Source organism: Nipponia nippon, unplaced genomic scaffold, assembly GCF_047370975.1.
Source record: "Nipponia nippon isolate SJK-2023a ecotype South Korea unplaced genomic scaffold, ASM4737097v1 scaffold_3, whole genome shotgun sequence".
NCBI lineage: Eukaryota > Metazoa > Chordata > Aves > Pelecaniformes > Threskiornithidae > Nipponia > Nipponia nippon.
Window position 1 is genome coordinate 85,416,186 of NW_028262347.1, and position 21,034 is coordinate 85,437,219.

The window sequence follows — 21,034 nt, forward strand, 5'->3', positions numbered from 1 at the left end:
AGGTAGATCAAGCTGCTAAGATTGAAGTGGCTCAGGTGGATCTGGACTGGCAACATAAGGGTGAATTATTGCTAGGTTGGTGAGCCCATGACACCTCAGGCCATCAAGGAAGAGATGCAACATACAGATGGGCTCGTGACTGAGGGGTGAACTTGACCATGGACACTATTGCACAGATTATCCATGAATGTGAAACATGCGCTGCAATCAAGCAAGCCAAGCAGTTAAAGCCTCTCTGGTATGGAGGATGATGGCTGAAATATAAATTTCAGCAATTCGGAAAAGGGGCACAAGCCTTCATCCTCTGGAGGCAACTCCTGCCAGGTGAGGGCCTGGCAGATTGATTATATCATACTCCCACAAACCCGCCAAGGCAAGAGCTATGTGCTTACAATGGTGGAAGCAACCACCAGATGGCTGGAAACATATCCTGTGCCCCATGCCACCGCCTGGAACACTATCCTGGGCCTTGAAAAGCAAGTCCTATGGTGACATGGCACCCCAGAAAGAATTGAGTCATTTCCAAAACATGGACACCTGGGCCAAAGAGCATGGCACTGAGTGGGTATACCACATCCCCTATCATGCACCAGCCTCTAGAAAAATCGAACGATACAATGGACTGTTAAAGACTACACTGAGAGCAATGGGTGGTGGGACATTCAAATGTTGGGATACACATTTAGCAAAGGCTACCTGGTTAGTCAACACTAGGGGATCTGCCAATTGAGCTGGCCCTGCCCAATCAAAACTTTTACGTACTGTAGAGGGGGATAAAGTCCCTGTAGTGCACATAAAAAAATATGCTGGGGAAGAAAGTCTGGGTTACTCCTGCCTCGGGCAAAGGCAAACCCATTTGTGGGATTGCTTTTGCTTAAGGACCTGGGTGCACTTGGTGGGTGATGCGGGAGGATGGGGAAGTCCAATGTGTACCTCAAGGGGATTTGATTTTGGGTGAAAATAGCCAATGAACTGACTTGTATAATGTTAGTTGCTATATAATACTGTATGTCATCACTTCTATGATTACTATGTGCTATATCAACAGTATACAGTAAGAATCACCCAGATTAATGAAGAATGAACTTTGAAGAAACTGAGGAAAGTGCAGTGGTGATGGAACCAGAACTGGCTTCAACATGCAACAATCCAACACCACACACCATCTCTCCTGCCCTGAAAGACTGTTATGACAGATGAAGCCCAAAGTCATGGACTAAATGAACTCAACAAATGTTTTAGAGGGATGGCTCATAGACTAAGGAAATGATATCTATGTATATATATCAAAAGACTAGAAAAGTGGTGGTGATTAATTGGAATGTATTGGAAAGTATAAAACCTGGGCATGACGTACATGGTATAGAATAAAGGGGTGGATACTGTCCTGGTTTCAGCTGGGATAGAGTTAATTTTCTTCCTACTAGCTGGTATAGTGCTGTGTTTTGGATTTAGTATGAGAATAATGCTGGTAACGCACTGATGTTTTTGTTGTTGCTAAGTAGTGCTTACATTAGTCAAGGACTTCTCAGATTCCCCTGCCAGACTGGCTAAAGGGCTATTCCATACCATATGACGTCATGCTCAGTATATAAACTTGGGGGAAGTTGGCCAGGGGGCAGCGATTGCTGCTCAGGGATGGGCTGGGCATCGGTCGGTGAGTGGTGAGCAACTGTATCGTGCATCACTTGCTTTGTATATTATTATTATATTATTATTATTATTACTACTACTACTACTACTACTATTTTACTTTATTTTATTTCAATTTTTAAACTGTTCTTATCTCAACCCATGAGTTTTCTCACTTTTACCCTTCCAATTCTCTCCCCCATCCCACCGGGGGGTGGGGGGGTGAGCGAGCAGCTGTGTGATGTTTAGTGCTGGCTGGGGTTAAACCACGACAATCAGGTTGCTCAAAGCCCCATCCAACCTGAATTTTAACACTTCCAATGATGGGGCATCCACAACTCCTCTGGACAACCTGTTCCAGTGTCTCGCCACCCTCATCGTAAAATATTTCTTCCCTATGTCCAATCCAAACCTACTCTCTTTCAGTTTAAAACCCTTGCCCCTTGTCCTGTCACTACTGGCCTTGGTAAAAGTCTCTCTTTGCTTTACTTATAAGCCCCCTTTATATACTGAAATGCCTCAGTACGGTCTCCCTGGAGCCTTCTCTTTTCCAGGCTTAGCAACCCCAACTCTCTCAGCCTTTCTTCACAGCAGAGGTGTCCAGGCTGGTGAGGACCAGTCCCCAGGGCTCTGTGGCCGGCGAGCCAGTTTTCCAGGCACAGGCGGTGGCTGCTGGCATCGGGTCCAGCTCTCAGGGGTGCTGGGGCAGGTGGTCCGGCTGTCCGGGCACGAGGGATGGTTGCTGGTCTTGGGCTGGGCTCCTGAAGCTGCGGAGAGGCACCTGTGGAGAGAGGAGGCTGCTGAGGCCCCACTGTGGCTGTGGTGCTGGGAGGGTGTGGGGCAGCATTGGGCACCCTGTGGGGTTTGGGCACCCAGCTGCACATGGAAGCTGTGGGGACGCAGAGCTCTGTGCAGAAAATGTGGCACCCCGCACCCCTCAGCTGGGGCTCTGCTCGCCTGCCCATGGCTCGTCTCCTCTTGGCCCTGACCATCCTGACCAGCCTGCTCTGCACGTGCCAGGAAGGGGACTGACTCCAGCAGACTGAGGCGACCAAAGCTGGGCACAGCACTGCAGGGCCTGGAGAGCCTCCTGTTCTTTCTCAGTGTGCCCGTCCGAGACCAGCACTTGGTTCCCCTGCCCGTCCCTGACCAGACAAGGTGACAGCCTCAGCTCTCTGTTTGGTGAGGTGCTCTCCATCCTCTCTTCAGAATACATATCCAAAGAGATACATACCCCTGTGTAAGAGACTGAAGTGTTAAGAACAATTGTCTCAAAGCTTGCTTGTGTGTGTTTATCTGATAAGATCGGACAGTAGACCACTCTTTTGTCTGATAACACCTGAGGGCAGACCACTCTTTGGCTTATCAAGTACCATCTGGCAAGGAAACTTGTGCAAACTTGCTGAAGCAGCAGGCCATTCTTTGGCTTATCAGGTAGCACCGTCTTGCAGGGAAACCTGTGCAAACTTGCTGAAGCAGCAGGCCATTCTTTGGCTTATCAGGCACCACCAAGAATAGGACACCAACTGGTATCCGGGTCAGGCCGCTTGCCCCACCAGCAATACATTAGATGTGCATGTGTTGGGTATGTGATGTTGCCCTGGGTAACCAAACGGAAACGAGAGGGCAAACTCCCTCTCCAACACCAGATAAAAGACGGCACAATGAAACCCGAATGTGGCCATCCACCACTGAAAAACTGAAGACTGAGGACCAACGGGACGCCGTTGGATCCATGGTGGTGACTATCCTTTGCTTATCTCTCTGAATGCTTGCTTAATTTCCTCCTAATATTTCCTGCCTTTCCTATCGCTTTACTCTTTTATATTTACCCAATAAAACGTCTGATTGGCAGCATATGACCTCATTTGTGTCTTAATTTTGCTTGTGTCTTAATTGGCGCTTCTCACTTTCTATGGCAATCTCATCCCTCATTTTTGTTCCTGACCTTGCTCTGCCTATGTCTGTTGCTGGGTCTGCTCTTGTCGAGGGGTCAGGGTCACTTTTAAGTAATACTTGCAACACTAAGAATGTGTTCCAGAAAAGAGTTCCCATTAATTGAGGAGGGCAGTTAAAACATCTTACAGCAGAAATCTCAGTAGAGTTTGGCCAATAACTAACTTGGCACTCCAGAATAGTTGAAAATGCTTCATGGCTAATAGCATCCATCTAATATAGAAGTTTGGCAAAAAAAACCTAAACCAACAACTCACCATTTTCTCTTCCTCCACAGACAGGTAACCACACCACACAATACCATCCCAAGTAGCACGGAGCCCAGGACTGCCACGGTGCCTTCTATGCAGTACTTCTGGACATCTTTAGGATCTGCAGCATTTGGGCTTCTCTTGCCATCCACATCTAGAGGAACAACTCTGTATGTTAGTGTGTCCTGCCTACTCTGGCAATCTCACAGGAGGTCTGACATTGCCAGAAAATGTCCTTTCTCACTTTGTTAGCACCTCTGAACAAGTGAACGTCCTGGGGCTGCAACATGTCCTTGGTTTTCCAAAGGAAACTCCCAAAGTCATTGCAAATCAATGCACTCTGGAGCCTCTCTTTCTCCTCTCAGCTTTGCTTTGGGATGGCTGTAATCCAGTTTTCTGAGTGTCATGGGTTTGCTCCCCCTTCTTCATCACCTTTCGTATTTGCACATAATTTCTTTTGCGCTTGCCCACCTTCACTCTCTGAGAATTGCTAGTGCTGCTGCATGGAGGCACTCTCCGACCCTTTGGTACAAGTTGTCCCACTGAACAGAACTCATAAGGCCAGAGGGAGAGCACGTGGGGGGCACAGCTGTTTGATCAATTGCCCCTTTGAGTGAGATGGACAAAACTCATCCCTGCGTCAGGGAGCACCGCCCCCAGCCCAGCACCCACACCCTGAGAGGACAGAGTCAGGCCCTCTCAGGAGACATCTGAACCTTGCTCTCCCCATTTGCCTTTTCTCCAGCATGGACACTGTTTGCATGCCTCCAGTTTTCATGACTTGTCTCCCACTTATGGACCCCTGCAAGACTGCTCAGTACTTGGATTCTTTTGAAAAGAATCCTATATGCCGGCGTGGTGGGCTTCCCCAGGGTTGGACAGACTGCCAAGAATCAGAGAAAGGTAAAGCCTCAGCATGGCTCAGGCACAGAGGATGCAGAAGGACAGCGCAGGTTCCCTCTAAGCCCATGCGAGATCTGTGAGTCAGTGCATCCCTTTGGACCTCAGTTCACAGGAGGGATCCCCCTCTGTTTTGCCTAGGGCCTCTAGGGACTCATGGCAAGCTCTGCGATGCCAGTACTGAGCGAGGTACATTAGATTAAGAGTCGCATTTCCCATCATTTGCTGAGTGTTGTTCAGATGATCTTGTTTCAAAAATGGCAAAGTTCTGAAATTCCTGTGAACAGAGTACGGTGGGAGGTGAGCATCTCTCTGCATCCAGAGAGGGTTACCAGCATCTCTCTGGCACGCTGATGGCAGTAACCTCCACACCCCAGAGATGACAGTCATCCTCAGAGAGCTGTTCCTGGCTTCTTTTAGAACACTTGCTCTGTACTAATAGTTTGGCTGCTGACATGATGTGCAGCAGCAGGCACCATGGGAAGAGCCTGCAGAAACACAGTGATTTTGATATATGACATTGGATGCCTGAGGGACAGTAATTACCTGGCATGCCTGTTGGAATTGCCCCTCTTTTGTCATTGGAGATTGGCACTGCATGACTGCTTCCTTCATGAAATGCCTCCTTCTCCACAGTCTCATGGTCCATCTCTTTAGAAAGAAAGTGGGTCACTTTAATTAGAAGTAACCATTGCTCAGCAGGAACATGATACCTTCAGGAGGCAATGCTTCTCAAAATACATTAATAACGCTTAGAAACAAAGCCTAGACATTTGGGTGTGCACCTAGTCACTAGTCGAAACAATGTGTCATTCATGGATAAAAATTTAAGAGCTAGACACTTTCCAGTTTACCAGTAGACAGCAAAACCTGACCTGCTGAGAGACTAGAAGATTGCATGTGATCTTCTTGTTCACCTTCCACTTAGTGCATTTTTGGTAAACTGTAAGATGATTGCTTAGTGGATGAGGGAAAAGCTGTGGATGTTGTCTACCTAGACTGTAGTAAGGCCTTTGATACGGTTTCCCACAGCATTCTCCTGGAGAAACTGGCTGCTCATGGCTTGGACGGGTGTACTCTTCGCTGGGTAGAAAACTGGCTGGATGGCCGGGCCCGAAGAATTGTGGTAAATGGAGTTAAATCCAGTTGGCGGCTGGTCACAAGTGGTGTTCCCCAGGGCTCAGTGTTGGGGCTGGTCCCGTTCAACATCTTTATCGATGATCTGGATGAGGGGATCGAGTGCACCCTCAGTAACTTTGCAGATGACACCAAGTTGGGTGGAAGTGTTGATCTGCTGGAGGGTAGGAACGCCCTGCAGAGGGACCTGGACAGGCTGGATCATTGGGCTGAAGCCAACTGTATGAGAGTCAACAAGGCTAAGTGCTGGGTCCTGCACTTGGGTCACAACAACCCCATGCAACGCTACAGGCTGGGGGAGGAGTGGCTGGAGAGCTGCCTGGCTGAAAAGGACCTGGGGGTGTTGGCTGACAGCCGCCTGAACATGAGCCAGCAGTGTGCCCAGGTGGCCAAGAAGGCCAATGGCATCCTGGCTTGTATCAGGAATAGTGTGGCCAGCAGGACTAGGGGAGCGATCGTCCCCTTGTAGTCGGCACTGGTGAGGCCGCACCTCAAATACTGTGTTCAGTTTTGGGCCCCTCACAAGAAGAACATTGAGATGCTGGAGCGTGTCCAGAGAAGGGCAACGAAGCTGGTGAAGGGTCTAGAGAACAAGTCATACAAGGAGTGGCTGAGGGAAGTGGGGTTGTTTAGTCTGGAGAAAAGAAGGCTGAGGGGAGACCTTATTGCTCCCTACAACTACCTGAAAGGAGGTTGTAGCGAGGTGGGGGTCGGTCTCTTCTCCCAAGTAGCAAGCCACAGGATGAGAGGAAAGGGCCTCAAGCTGTGCCAGGGGAGGTTTAGTTTGGATATTAGGAAAAACTTCTTCACTGAAAGGGTAGTCAGGCACTGGAACAGGCTGCCCAGGGAAGTGGCTGCGTCCCCATCCCTGGAGGTATTTAAAAGACGGGTAGACGTGGTGCTTAGGGACATGGTTTAGTGGTAGACTTGGCAGTGCTCAGTTAATGGTTGGACATGATGATCTTTTCGAACCTAAACCGTTCTATGATTGTAAATTACTTCTTTCAGAGAGGACAGGAAAACACTGTAGCCAGTTCAGCTGTGGAAAGAGCATGTCCCATCATGCTAGCTCCATCACACAATAAGGGTAACAGACACATACCCTGACACTGAACCCCCAGCTCATGCAACCATATTCTGGGCACTTTCACAAGTGGCAGTGAAGCACCCACAGTCCCCCAAAACAAGAGGAAAACCATAGCCAAGTTATCTAAACCACAACTAGAAACAGACAGCTAAACCACCTGAGACTGAATTAACAGCTCTTCATTTTAGCTGCCTTCAAGTTAGGTCTCCAGCCTCAAGCTGGGTGTCCAGCTTTCACCTGTCCCTGACACCGAGGTGTCACCAAGAGTCCTCAAACATCAAGGACAAACATCCAACAGGGCTGAATCAGGTTGTAAAGCTGGGGCTGCTCCGATCCTGGCCAGGGCATGCCTGCAGCCCTGGCAAAGTCTGCTGGTCTCAGTGACACCAAGCTGCCTGCGCATCCTCTCTACCACCCAAGGGCACTTTTGCCTACGGCGACTGGCAGCAAGGCATGAGCACTGTCAGTTCCTGTCAGTTGGATACCAACATCTGCCCAGAACAGCTCTGACCAGTAATGGTCTAACTGGGGCAGCAGCTGTCCCTGGGACTTAGCTTGAACTGCAACTGGTAGCAAGGACTCTGGACCATCTCTGTGGCTTGCCAGCATCTTCAAGGTGTGAAATCAAGTGTCAGTGCAGCGAGACTCTGATTGATCCATTTCTGCTATGTAGACTCTGGCTTGTCCATACATGTATCTAAAACCTCAGGTTCCTAAGTCTTCTGGTTAATAGTGCTATATACCCACCATGTGCTGCTCTCTCCCATTTCTTCAGGAGTTCCTTTAGGACTTCTGATGACCTCTAGGAAGATTTTCCTATTTCAGCTTTATACTTTGCTCTTTGTGGACCTTAACAGAAAGTATTAAGTTACATTTCTCATGAATAAAATATTGAAAATGAGTGCTTAGTCCGTGAAGTCAGTCAAGACTGACTACTCACTCCTGGGCTGCCAGAAGAGCTCCAGCACAGGATGCAGCCAAGAAGCTGGAAAAGCCCTCCCTGTGGAGACATCTTCAAACACCCATGAGACATTTTCATCATATATTGTCATAACTGAATGGCAGAACATATAAGGGGATCACATAATAACATGGCACACACATACAAGTCTGTATTCTCACACCTGCAAGAGACACCTGTCTGACATTGGGGCTTTGACCTGGCAGCTCTCAAGGGAAACAAAAAGCCATAATGTACCCATGCGCTCTCCCTGTGGGACAGCACTGGAATCCAGTCGGGAAGCTGTATAACCATCGACTACAGCCACATCTGTAAACAGAACAGAGCACCTCCTGTGAAATATATTAATATACTTCTTCAGATCTGAATGGCGGTGAATTCAGTTCCAACATGGGATTACTCCATGGCACTTGTCTCTCCCTTCCACTCAGGACCATCTTGCAGACAGTTACTGCGTGCCTGCAGTGGCACCATGTTGGTCCAGAACGAACCATGCACAGAGCTGTTGGGAGAAAGGACTCCGTGGAGCTCACACCAGCTCTCAAATTATCCCCAACAAGCCCGCTGGCTTTGCAGCTGGCACTGGAAGCAGTGCAGAGTGGGAGCAGCTCGCAAAAACAGCTTTGTAAGGCAAAGTGCCTGAAGGCACATCACTGATCCTGACCCATTCCCTCTCTGCTCTTCTGCATGTCTGAGCATCGGCTAAGAAAATATTGTTAAATTTCATATGAACTGAATATTAAAACCTAAATGCTCATTCATTCAAGTGACATACCTGTGGGATCACCTTGAAGCTCACGGACAAGATCAAGCAGAAAAGTTGGGTAGCCATTGCCCACAGGTACAGCTGTAATCAGGTATGTTTCCATGACATGTTGTGATACACTTCTTCCTCAGCAACCTGCAGTGACTGGCGGGGGGTCAGGTGATGATGTGGGTGGAGATTTCCAAAGCTGCAGAGGGGCCTGGGTAACCCGTTAGCTGCACCTGGAAGCTTTCAAAATAATGTTTCCAGGCCACGTGCAACACGCCTCAAGGACCAGATGGGCAAACATATGGCCCCTCAGGGACTTCCTACTGGGAGATCTCTACTGTGGAGAAAGGAAGCTCACATGAAAGCACTGGAGGAAAAAATGATCATTCACATGTCTTGTGGAGAAGAGCCTGCTGGACAGGGAGAGTCTGCGCTAGTGCTGCCCTGTCTGTTCCCCTGGCCTGCATGTTGGAGACCTGGGTTCATCCAAGGAGAACACTGCAGGGCTAGAGCAGATATGCTCCTGTTTTCCTGAAAGTACATCTCCTGAGCACCCTGCTGTGGGACGTCCCTGAAGCCGAAAGCCGGGATCCAGCTGGGGAGCGGCAGAGTCACGGCCCCGGGCACTGCTGTGACCAGCCCGAGGAAGAAGCGCTCCCGGACCCCGCCGCCCCAGCCCCGCGGCCCCAGCGTGCTACACCCTGTTCCCCGGGACTGGGTGCCGGCCCCCGCCCGCCTACCTGCTCCCTGCCCTCCCAACGGAGCAAGCCCGGGCGTCCCGGGCTCGCAGGGCCACCAGGAGGTGGATGAGGAGGAGGCGAGCGGGGTCCACGGCCCCCCCGTGCTGACACCAACACTGCCTGCCGCCCTTGCTCCCCGCCTCTGTCCCCTCCAGAGCGGTGAGTGCGTCCGGCGCGGCACAGCGCCGCGGGGCTCCGTCACCTCACGGCGGCTGTTCTCCCGGAGCCCCCGCCCTCCCCGCCGGGCCGGGGCTGAGTGGGGAGGGCCCCCGGTGTGCCCTATCCCGGCGCGGTGCAGGGAAGCTCCATCCGCCGCCCCGTCATACTTCGGCCGTGCCCCCGGGGTGCCGCCCCGCCCCCGACCACACCCCCGTGCACGCCCCACCCCACCCCGGTCTGTCCCTTCGGGAGGGCGGGGCGCCGCCCGCAGAGGAGAGGGACCTGGACTGCCCCATCCCCCCATCCCTTGTGGGGCCGTGTGCAGCGGGGGCGGCTCACCTCGTTGGGGGCAGTGGGCTGTGGGGAGGGCCACCACCCCGCTTCCCCTCGCAGGGCCGTGTGCAGCGCAGCCGTGCATGGCGGCTGCCTCACCTCAGCCAGCGCTGAGGCCGGCGGCTGGCCTGGCTGAGAGTCGGCCCTCTCTGCCAGCAGGTCCGTGTGTTCTGGCACAGGCAGGTACCGAGGGCCTGCGCTGAGGCCAAGCCGTGCAGGGATGGCGAATGCTGGTCCTGCACTGTGGGCCTCCTATTTGGGGCTCCCCTGACACAGAAGCACCACAGCTGTGCGCTGCCTGGCCGGTAGTTACAGGGAGCGGCTATGAAATCCACGGAGTTGGAGTGCTGTCACTGGCTGTGGAGGGCACAGGCGAGCAGAGTTTGTTCGCCAGCAACGCTCCATCCACAGGGACCCTGGGTGGTTTGTTGCGCTTGTCATGTCTCACTGGGGAGGAGTGACTAAGATTCGCATATCCTCTTGGTGTGGATTAAGGTGGGCCAATACTCAAGGTCCGTATGCAAACACCAGCTTCAGTAGAAAGCTTTTATAGAGACAGAGATGGAGTACAAGTATTCGATACCCACCAACCCTCTTCACAATTATCTCTACCCCAGCTATGCGGCTAAGCTATGTGGCTTTATGGAAAATCAAGGAAGGCTGTGCACTACTCTTAACTGCAATTTATCAACTTTGATGACTTAATTACCTTAGAAGAAGCAAAAAAGAGAGAGGGAGAGAGAGAAAGAGGGAAGAAAAGGAGAATCACCAGTCCTGGATCCAGCGTTGGACCTGCCAACAGGGGTATTCAGTGGAGAGAGCCCCCGAGAGAGAGAGTCCCTATTTACAGATTTCAGTCTTGGACTTTTGGAACCTTCTCTCGTCCCAGTTCCAGGAGTGGTAGGGATACCAGTGGAATTAAGAGGGGTGACCAGTCAGACCAAGAGGAGCGATACCAGGACCCTCCCCCAGGCGGTAGGTGTGTGGGGGAATAAGATGCTTCACAGCCTGTGGGGGATGGGGCCGAGGCAAGGCCCCCCTGTCTCCACAGGGCTCCCTCCCTCACCTCACTCCAGGGTACTGTCCGGTCCTGGGTCCCAGCGACCGTCGCTCTGCATTGTGGTTTTAGCACCAAGGCTGTTTGAGACATCTCGTTGTTTTGCACTAGCAGGATTAGGGTAATGAAAAGCAGGGAACTCAAAATGGGAAAGAGCATACGTGTTGCATAGTCTGGGATGGAAATTGGAAGCCTGGCCCAGGAGTCTGCAGGTGTGTGTTTGTCTTGCATTGGGAACATACACCCACCAAGCTTAGCATATGAGTCAACTGTAGAGAAATGTCTGTGATAATGTGGCTTCGAAAAGAGGCTGAACTTTAAATTTCTGCATTTCTCACTATAGCAGAAAAAAATAATTTGCATATTATTTTAATAAATAATAATACTGAACAATTTAAGTTGCTGTTTTAATGATGTTAACAACCTTGAATGCAGTAACTGTTCATTTGCATTTCATTAAAACACAGTGTAATCAGCGAATCCATTGTCATCTGGAGTGGAAGGAATATTAATGAAGAGTGAGTACATGTAGAGCTTTTGTTTTTAGTAAAAATACTGAGTTACCAAAATACTTGAAAACATACATTTCTGTAGAGCTGCGTTTTGTTAGGTGAACCTAAGCAGGTAAGGAATAAATTGAATGTTGACCCTTCATAAACTAAAATATTCTCAGAAAATGTTATTGTGTCTATTAAGAAAGGAGGTTTAGATGAATTATATTGTGAAAGAAGACTTCTAAAAATTATTTTTAATCATAACCTTTTTCTCTGTAGATTGAGGATCTTTTTTAGAATATAAATACAAGGAGAAAAGCTTTAAAAAATACAAGGTAAGAGTTTGCAAAAATACTGGAAGCTCATAGCAGGTACACTGAAATAAGAGGCTCCAATTTCTTCTAGTGGCATGGGGAGCACTGGAGTTTTTCAGCGGTACTGGAATGAGTGTGGTGTGGTATGGTTTTTTTGTTGTTTCATGGCATTTTTTTAGTCTTTGGTAGTGTACAGTGTCCAATTTGATACAGAAAATCCAGAGGAGAAACAGTGTAGTCAGCCTATTACTATTGTTATTAAGAATTCCAGCAAACAAGTGGTGATAGACTTGAATGAGTGAACTCTCCATGAGCTTGAGCTGAACAGAATCTAAGTAAAAACTGGGCAAGAGCATTGAGATTTGGCTGTATAGTAATTTTTCCTTCTCCAAAAAAATCACTTTAACTACCAGATGTCACGTTCCCTTACTGGGTCCCTTTGTTGCATCTTTGTCATGTGCAGAAGCTTTGCAAGCAGGATCTATGCAATTTAACCAAAAAACCTGATTTACACTTTTGGTAAACACAAAAGATGGCAAAGAGTAGTAGGGCACTATGAGAGGCCTTAGCATGCTCCCTGAAGGAGATACTTCAGGGTCTTTGCTGTCCAAGAAGGCTTCAGCCAGGAGGTGAAGGGTGGGGGTCCACTGCTTCGTGGACTGATGTCTTGCTGAGTTCCTGTCTTCCAACTCATTGTTTTTTCCATTAGGATTTTTACATCTTTTCATGTTGATTTTCTGCTCTTTAATTCTTGAGTTCCTAACCATCCCACTTAAAACAGTCCAACCTCTTTCTGCATTTTACCCTTCTCACCTTGCAAGGTTCAGCTCTGTTCTTTCTCACAACTTAGCAATTACCCTGCAAGTCTGAAACAAGGATGCACAGCTGTCCTGTGTAAGAGCTCAGCCTTGGATCAGACAACTGGACCCTCTGGGTAGGGGAGTTGAGAAGGGCAAAGCCAGCCAATGTTCAGATACTTCTCCATAGTAGTTGAGAGTTGATTCTGTTATACTGAAGCGGCTTTGCTGTTCTTCTCATTGAATGTACACATTGGAACTGAACTTGCCAGGTCTATGTAAGTTGGGTGAGGTTTTTTGAGAAATAAGCTAAGTGGATGCTTGAATTTCCTATGGTTACAGGTTGTTTATAAATGGAAAACTTAACTGTATATAGGCATTTAATCTACAAAAGCTCAGTTTGGTTCAAATTGTATTACTGTGTAGTAAGAAATTCTTTGCCCATGTTACTATCTGCTTTTCAGCATTCAGGGGAAGTAGCCTTTCCTTTCACATACTGCCATCTAATTTCTACATATTTTTCAGGTATGCCATCCATAACTTAGACATCAGCTTTTAAATTAAAAAGGAATGCGAAGTGTTTATAATTATAAACATCCCTCTCTTGCCTCTAGCCTGGTGCCCCATGCTGGGCGCCAAACAGGACTGTCATGATTTAACCCCAGCAGGCAGCTAAGCACCACACAGCCGCTCACTCACTCCTCCCCCAGCAGAATGTCACAAGAGAGAAGTGGAAGGGTAAAACTGAGGAAGCTTGTGGGTTGAGATAAAGACAGATTAATATTTTTTTTAAAAAATGTAAGTGAAAAAAACCTCCAACAACAAAGAGAGAGGAAAATAAAACCCAAGAAATAACAAGTGATGCAAAAGAAAACAATTGCTCACCACCAACCAACCGATGCCCAGCCAGTCCCTGAGCAGCAGCAGCCCCTGCCAACCTCCACCCCCCACAGTTTTATTGCTGAGCACGATGTCATATGGTGTGGAATATGGCCAGCTGAGGTCAGATGTCCCGACTGTGTCTCTTCCCAGCTTCTTGTGCATCCCCACCCTGTTCACTGGCAGGACAGTCTGAGGAGCAGAAAAGGCCTTGACGCTGTGTAAGCACTGCTCAGCAGTAACTAAAACATCCCTATATTGTCAACACTGTTTTCAGCACAAAATTTAACTCTATCCCAGCCCAAACCAGTACACATGTATATATATGAAAGTGACAGAAGAGTTGCTGTACTGTTTCTTTTGCAATATAGGCATGGTGTATAGAGCCTTCCCTTGCACTGAAATGTTGAAGAGTACGTGCAGTTTGGATAGAAAACACATTAGTTAAAAGTAAACAAATGTATTTGTCAGGAATTTGGAGTTTCCTGTGTAGCCGATGTTTCATTCTTTTAGCTTGATGAGCTGTTTAAGCCTCTTTTGAGAGTCTGGTTCCCAATAACTATATGATAGAGGCTGCAGTAGAGTACCTTTGTGGCATTCTCGATATTTATTTACTGATGTGCAACACTTTCAAAGACAGAGCATCAGCCTGAGTGGGTCTGATGGTGTCTAACAGATCTTGTAGCCCTGTGCTATTTCTATCTATTGCTTTTCTGAACACAAATAACTAAGTAATGAGGCAAAACATCATAATGACATGATTCTTGTTAGAAATGTTATTGTCAAGCTTAGTGTAGATCTGAAACCTCAGCCAGAACTGTGAATTACTTCATACTTATTCCTGCTCTCTTTAGCAAGGTGACACCATACCAGATGTTAGAACCTTATCAAGTGTCTCAGCAGTGTACAGTGTTAGGTCCATCTTTGGTAATGCTGTTAAAAGGTATGTTGACCATCAAGGTTCATTTTGACATGAAGTTTCCTGTGGGAATAAATGAGATTGTGTTTTACTTTGACGAGATGCAGCTGTGCCCTTGAGGCTTGTTACAAACAGGTTTGCAGGAATGCAGCTGTGGTCTTGAGGCTTGTTACAAACAAGTTTGTGAAACTTAGAGGCAGAAAAGTAAGGATGAGATTGGATACAACCCTGAAAGAGGAATTCGCATGCACCAACTTGAAGAACCAATGGGTAACGCTGAGGGGACGCGTGGATGCAAGGCAGTAGCCAATGAGATGGGTTTTGCTTGCTCGTGAACACTAGATCATAGTGTAAAAGGGATAGATTGTAAAAATAAAGTTTTCTTCGCTTGTCTTTGCTTGTCTTTGCTTGTCTTCGCCTAAACTCATACGCAGAGTCTGTGATTAATTGCCACAAAAGGTGACCCCGACGTGATTCGGTCCTACGATGTGATTCGGTCCTAAGAACTGCGGACGAGAGAGCGGCCAGTGGCAAGCCCAGCTGAACTTTATTGCAGCGGACCAGAGAGCTGAACTATACTGCAGCGGACCAGAGAGCTGCTTGTCGACAATTAATTGCCTCGGGAAAAAGAGGTGAGCAGCTGGGAACGGGAAAATGGGGGCGCAAATGTCCTTGGAAGAAAAATCTATTTTGCATATATTTTTGCGAATTCTTGCAAAAAGGGGCATAAATTATGATGAAGGAAAGGTTCGGTTGTTGTTAACTTGGTTGTGAAAAAACGGGCAACAAGCGAACGCAGTGACCGCGTTCCAGGTGGAGACTTGGGAGGAGGCAGGAAAAGTTTTATGGGAAGCGGCCACCAGGGGGGACAGTAATGCCACAAGTGTTTTGACGACATGGCGTTTACTCAAAGACTCTTTAGAACAATTAGAGTCAGACCGAAAGGCTGCAGCTTCTGCTACCGCTCCAGAGCTAACCCCGCAGGGCACGCCAGAAACACTGCCATCGGGTTCGTCCTCCGACATGCCCTTGCTCGTGGGTGCTCAGGCTGCACCACCCTCCACCCCGCCCGCGCCGCCGCTACCCTCTGCGCCGTTTTCTCCTTCACCTGCTCCTATGGCTTCAACACCTCTGCTAGACCTTCCGATCCCTGCAATCAGTACCCCTCCGCTTCCCTGCCCGCCCCCGGCCCCTGCTGCGTCGGCACGCTTACTGCCTTTCTCTACTGCTTCTAATGCCGATACTCCACAAACCCATAATCAATTGCCGCCCAACGAATGCGGGGCGTCAGCTGCTGCTGCAAGGTGGCAAAAGATTAGACACCAAGCATTGCAAGCAGGGGATACAGCTTTTTGTTCAGCGGTAGCGTGTCCCGTCATACGCAGCAATGGAAATGTCCCTGATGAGCATGAACCTTGTGGCTATAATGTTTTAAAAAATCTATGACAAACAGTTGCCGCGCATGGACTGGGTTCTCCTTTTACACAATCCCTGCTACGGGGAATATTTACAAATGAAATAGTACCATTTGATATATGCATGCTTACTAATCTTATATTTACCCCAACGCAAAAGGTGATCTTTGAAAGCACCTGTCAAAACGCCACAATTATCAATATTCAGTGACAACAAGGCGACCCTTTACAAGGGGCAGGACTCCCACAACTTATGGTGGATCCGCCACTAAATCACCCAACGTTACAGGCACGATTACGACCAGAGATATTAGCACAAGGCAGAGACCTTTCTTTACAGGCATTACTAAGAGCACCGGATGTCAGAAGAGCGACAAAATCATTTACATTAATAAAGCAAGGGACAGGAGAGGGATATATCTCATTCTTAGATAGTCTTAAAGAGGCTTTGGAAAACAAGTCGAAAATGCAGAAGCAAGAGAGGTCCTACTCTTAAAATTAGCCTTTGAAAATGTGAATACGGACTGTAAAAAAGTGCTTTTGCCTCTAAAAAGTCCTTCCTTAATGGACATGATAGAAGCTACCCAAAAGGTGGGGTCAGTGTCCCATAATATGGCAACATTAGCTATAGCTTTTGCCGCTGCAATGAAAGTACAGAAATCATGTTTCTCCTGTGGTAAAACTGGGCATTTTAAAAGAGATTGCCCACAACTAAGAAAAAGAGATACGACGAGCTCTAAACAGCTATGGACTTGAAATAGCCCCTGAAAAAGTGCAAAAAACGGAGCCTTGGAAATATCTGGGCTGGAAAATCTTGCAACAAACAATTGAACCTGCAAAAACAAAAAGGGGGAATGCCAGGAGCCACTCCAGCAGACAGACGAAGTAAAGCCGTGTATGTGTTAAACTACCTGAACATGTCTGAAAATAATATTCCTGTTATTATCTCTCATTTTCTGTCTCTTCAATCAAAAGATTTAACAGCCACACCACAGAAGGCGCAGGTTTTTACAAAGTTGCTACAAACAGGTAATTGGGAAGGTCCTTTTGGTCTACTAACCTGGGGCAGAGGGTATGCTTGTGTCTCAACAGATGTAGGACCTAAGTGGGTACCTGCAAGGTGCATAAGACCGGCTCTTGCATCGGATAACAAGAACGAACAGCAGAAGGCACTGAACTCTGAGAAGACTGATGGGGAGTGACTTATTAGATAACTCCGAATTAATCCATAAAGCAATCAAAGATTTGAAGTTAGCAAATTACAAGTCAGTGATGGATTTGGTTGGCTGAATCACTTACTAACAAGTTGGGGAATTGGTGGGTGGATAATGTCTGTAATCAAAATGTGTTTTTTCTTGTTACTAATATTTTGCGCTATAATAATGATAGTTTCTTGTCTCGTATCTTGGGTTTAGAAAATGCTATAGAATATGATTAAACAAGCTTTTGTGGTAGAAAAACAAAAAGGGGGAATTGTGGGAATAAATGAGATTGTGTTTTACTTTGACGAGATGCAGCTGTGCCCTTGAGGCTTGTTACAAACAGGTTTGCAGGAATGCAGCTGTGGCCTTGAGGCTTGTTACAAACAAGTTTGTGAAACTTAGAGGCAGAAAAGTAAGGATGAGATTGGATACATCCCTGAAAGAGGAATTCACGTGCACCAACTTGAAGAACCAATGGGTAACGCTGAGGGGACGCGTGGATGCAAGGCAGTAGCCAATGAGATGGGTTTTGCTTGCTCGTGAACACTAGATCATAGTGTAAAAGGGATAGATTGTAAAAATAAAGTTTTCTTCGCTTGTCTTCGCCTAAACTCATACGCAGAGTCTGTGATTAATTGCCACAGTTTCCTAGTTGTCCTGGTTTCAGCTGGGATAGAGTTAATTTTCTTCCTAGGAGCTGGTATAGTGCTGTGTTTTGGATTTAGTATGAGAATAATGCTGATAGCACACTGATGTTTTTGTTGTTGCTAAGTAGTGCTTACACTAATCAAGGACTTCTCAGTTTCCCATGCTCTGCCAGGTGCACAAGAAGCTGGGAGGGAGCACAGCCAGGACAGCTGACCCAGACTGGCCAAAGGGCTATTCCATACCATATGACATCATGCTCAGTATATAAACTTGGGGGAAATTGGCCACAGGGTAACGATTGCTGCTTGGGGATGGGCTGGGCATCGGTTGGCGGGTGATGAGCAATTGCATCGTGCATCACTTGCTTTATATAGTAGTATTATTATTGTTATTATTATTACTACTACTACTATTTTACTTTATTTTATTTCAATTTTTAAACTGTTCTTATCTCAACCCATGAGTTTTCTTACTTGTACTCTTCCTATTCTCTCCCCCATCCACCGGGGAGGGAGGAGTGAGCAAGTGTCTGTGTGGTGCTTAGTTGCTGGCTGGGGTTATACCAGGACACTAGTAAATCTCCCTCCTGCTTCTCTTTTAAAAAACGGAGGCTGTGCTAACTTTTAATGTATTATTTCCTTCAAGGTGAATTACAGAGCAGAGGGAGTGTTGCAATAATAAAGATCTCTCCCTTGTCTTGCAGAATGTGTGATAGCATACCAAAGGAAAGAGGGAAGTTTTTCCTTTAGTGCACTTAAGGGAACCTTCTGCTTGTAATGTGCTGATCTAAAAAGCACAAGCTGTACCTGTGTTTGCTATGGGTTCCTAGCCTCTTCCTACACCATGAGAGTCTCACCTCTTCTTACTACAGTCTGCTATTTGATAAATTTCTGAGTGTTCCTGAATTTGTTTTTCTGAAATCTTCTGTTTTAATATTTTGACAAAAACTACATTAGCTGAAGCTGAGTAAACCATCCAAAAAGCTGAAAACAAATAAGACTGGTCATCTTTTGAAAAATTTATCTGCCTCTTTGGGAAGAATTGTCTTTATGAAATGTTCAGCTGTGAAGAATTCATAGCACTGACTTGTGGAATGAATTTCTCTGACGTCTCCCATGAATACCTAGCTGTCAGTTTGATTCAGTTACTAAAGTGACAATTCACATGTAAGGAATTTAAATTTTAATATATGAAAATGCCTCTAGAAAATGCAGCAAAATAGACTGGTGATAAGGTCTGCAGTGTTGTTCATATTTCCTTGCCGTGCATTTGTTTTGGTCTCCTGCTAATGTTTGTTTGATACATGTTTTCCTTCACACAGTTCTGAATAAATTGTCCATTTCAACTTAAAATTTTTGATCACATGTTTTCAAGTGAAACTTTTTATTTTACCTAATTTCAGATGTTTTTTAATCTAGCTTATTATATAGACTTAAATATTGAACACAAATGAAAATGGCACTCTGAATATATTGAGGTTGAATTGGAAATAAGTAGCCCATAAGCTTTCTCTGTGTTAACTTTAGAAGCTGGCATAATACATTGCTAGAGAGCTGTATTCACAAACTACCAAATTGCATTTCCCTAACTAATGCATCACAAAAATTATAGAAACCATTGGGAAAATTTTAAATGTTAGGATCTGTATGTATTTGGAAGAAAAAATGTTTGTATGACTTCTTAACAGCCCACCTATAAATACTATAGTGGTAAAAGTGGACACAGCAGTTCAAGTAAAACAGTGACCTTCCCTGGGTGCTAACAGTTTTGAAGCGTCCTTTTCTATCATTGTCAGCCATTTGAACAGTGAAATGCATATTAGAATTCTCACTAAATGGTTGTAATATTGTTCATACTGTGATGTATTCAGGTATTAAAAAGATACTCTAGAGTTGGCATTTTATTATTTGTATGGTTAAATAATTTTTATGGCTCAGCAAAAGCTCCTTGAAGTCTTAAATTCTAATATTTTCCATAACTGTGACATAAGTAGAATATAGAACAGTATATCTCTACTCTGTTTGAAACTCATATCAACAAAAGAATTTTTTTTGGGGGTGTGTGTGCTTCTGTCAAACTGTCCATAGGGAACTGATGGAACTGGACTGTGAAGATGCAAGTTTAGCCTTTAAACTGAAAAGCTACATCACAGATGCAAACTACTTTGTGATGGAATTTTTTATTTGTCATAAACTGTAAGTTTTAAAAGAACAAACAAAAAAAAGGCAGCATATTGTAGATTGTATGTTGCTTACATAGTCATTAGAAGTACAAAACTTTCTGAAGAACTGTAAAAACCTTCTGAATGTGAACATTCTTGAAAATGTTGAAGAATAAATATTAGAGCTAAATGTAGATCTCAAGGTGATTTTCTATTTGTAGCGTCGCTTTTGCTTTGCACTCTAAATATTGGAGAGCAGCTAAGACTGGGCCTCTTGAAATTTCTCACTTGAAATTGGTTAGGTGACTGCTGCCATTACTTCTGACAGTAAATGATGTTACATTTGATAATATATAACTGCAATTGTTTGCTTGCTTCAGAAACAGTCTTCAACTGGTGAAGTACTGGTGAATAAGAACTAGCTCCACTAAGATTTATGTAGCATTCCCCATTTATTAAAAGAGCTCAGGACTACTCCCAGAGGTTTAAATTAAATTAGTAATCTGCTTCAGTAACAAGAAAGCAGATCTCCCATCCACCAAGGTGTGCAGCTTAATGAACCATCTAGCCCAGACTAGGCTATCAAATCACGCTTATTCTTAATGTGTCTTTTTTTTGTGTGTGTGGAATAATGCATCCCTTATTCTATACAAAACAGAAATGCTCCAACAAGTGCCATGGAACACACCTGTCACTCTCAGTTTTTCCTAATCGATGTTTTCATTCTCCCTTTAAACATGAACTTTTGTCATCAAAGATTAACACCTGCGTATCTAAGCTTCACACAGTTTTATAAAGCACCTGTCTATGGACATTGTCCATGGCTCATAGGAAGTGACAGGATGGGCCTGAAGCCAAGAGGAGGCTGCCAGAGCAACCCTAAACTAAGATGACTCTTGTTTCTCCAGGCACCCTGATTTGACCCCTGGAGAAGGCACTGAAGCCCAAGGTAGAGAAAGCATTTTGATGAGGAAGCTGGAAAAAGCACGGAAGAGCCCATTGTCTGGAGGCATGGTGGGCCTGGGAAATCAAGAACCTGAAGAAAACATGCCCAGAAGACAAGAGACGAGAACAACGCCCAACTCTCCAAGAACTCCCTGTGAGCACTGCAGCAGGAAGAGAGTGTGCTCCAGCACTGAGGAGCAGGAGAAGCTCAATGGAAGCCAACCAGCCCGTCAGCCTCCCAAGCGGAGGTGCGCTCGCAGCGGGCAAGGGCAGCAGCATAGTTGCCGTCAGCT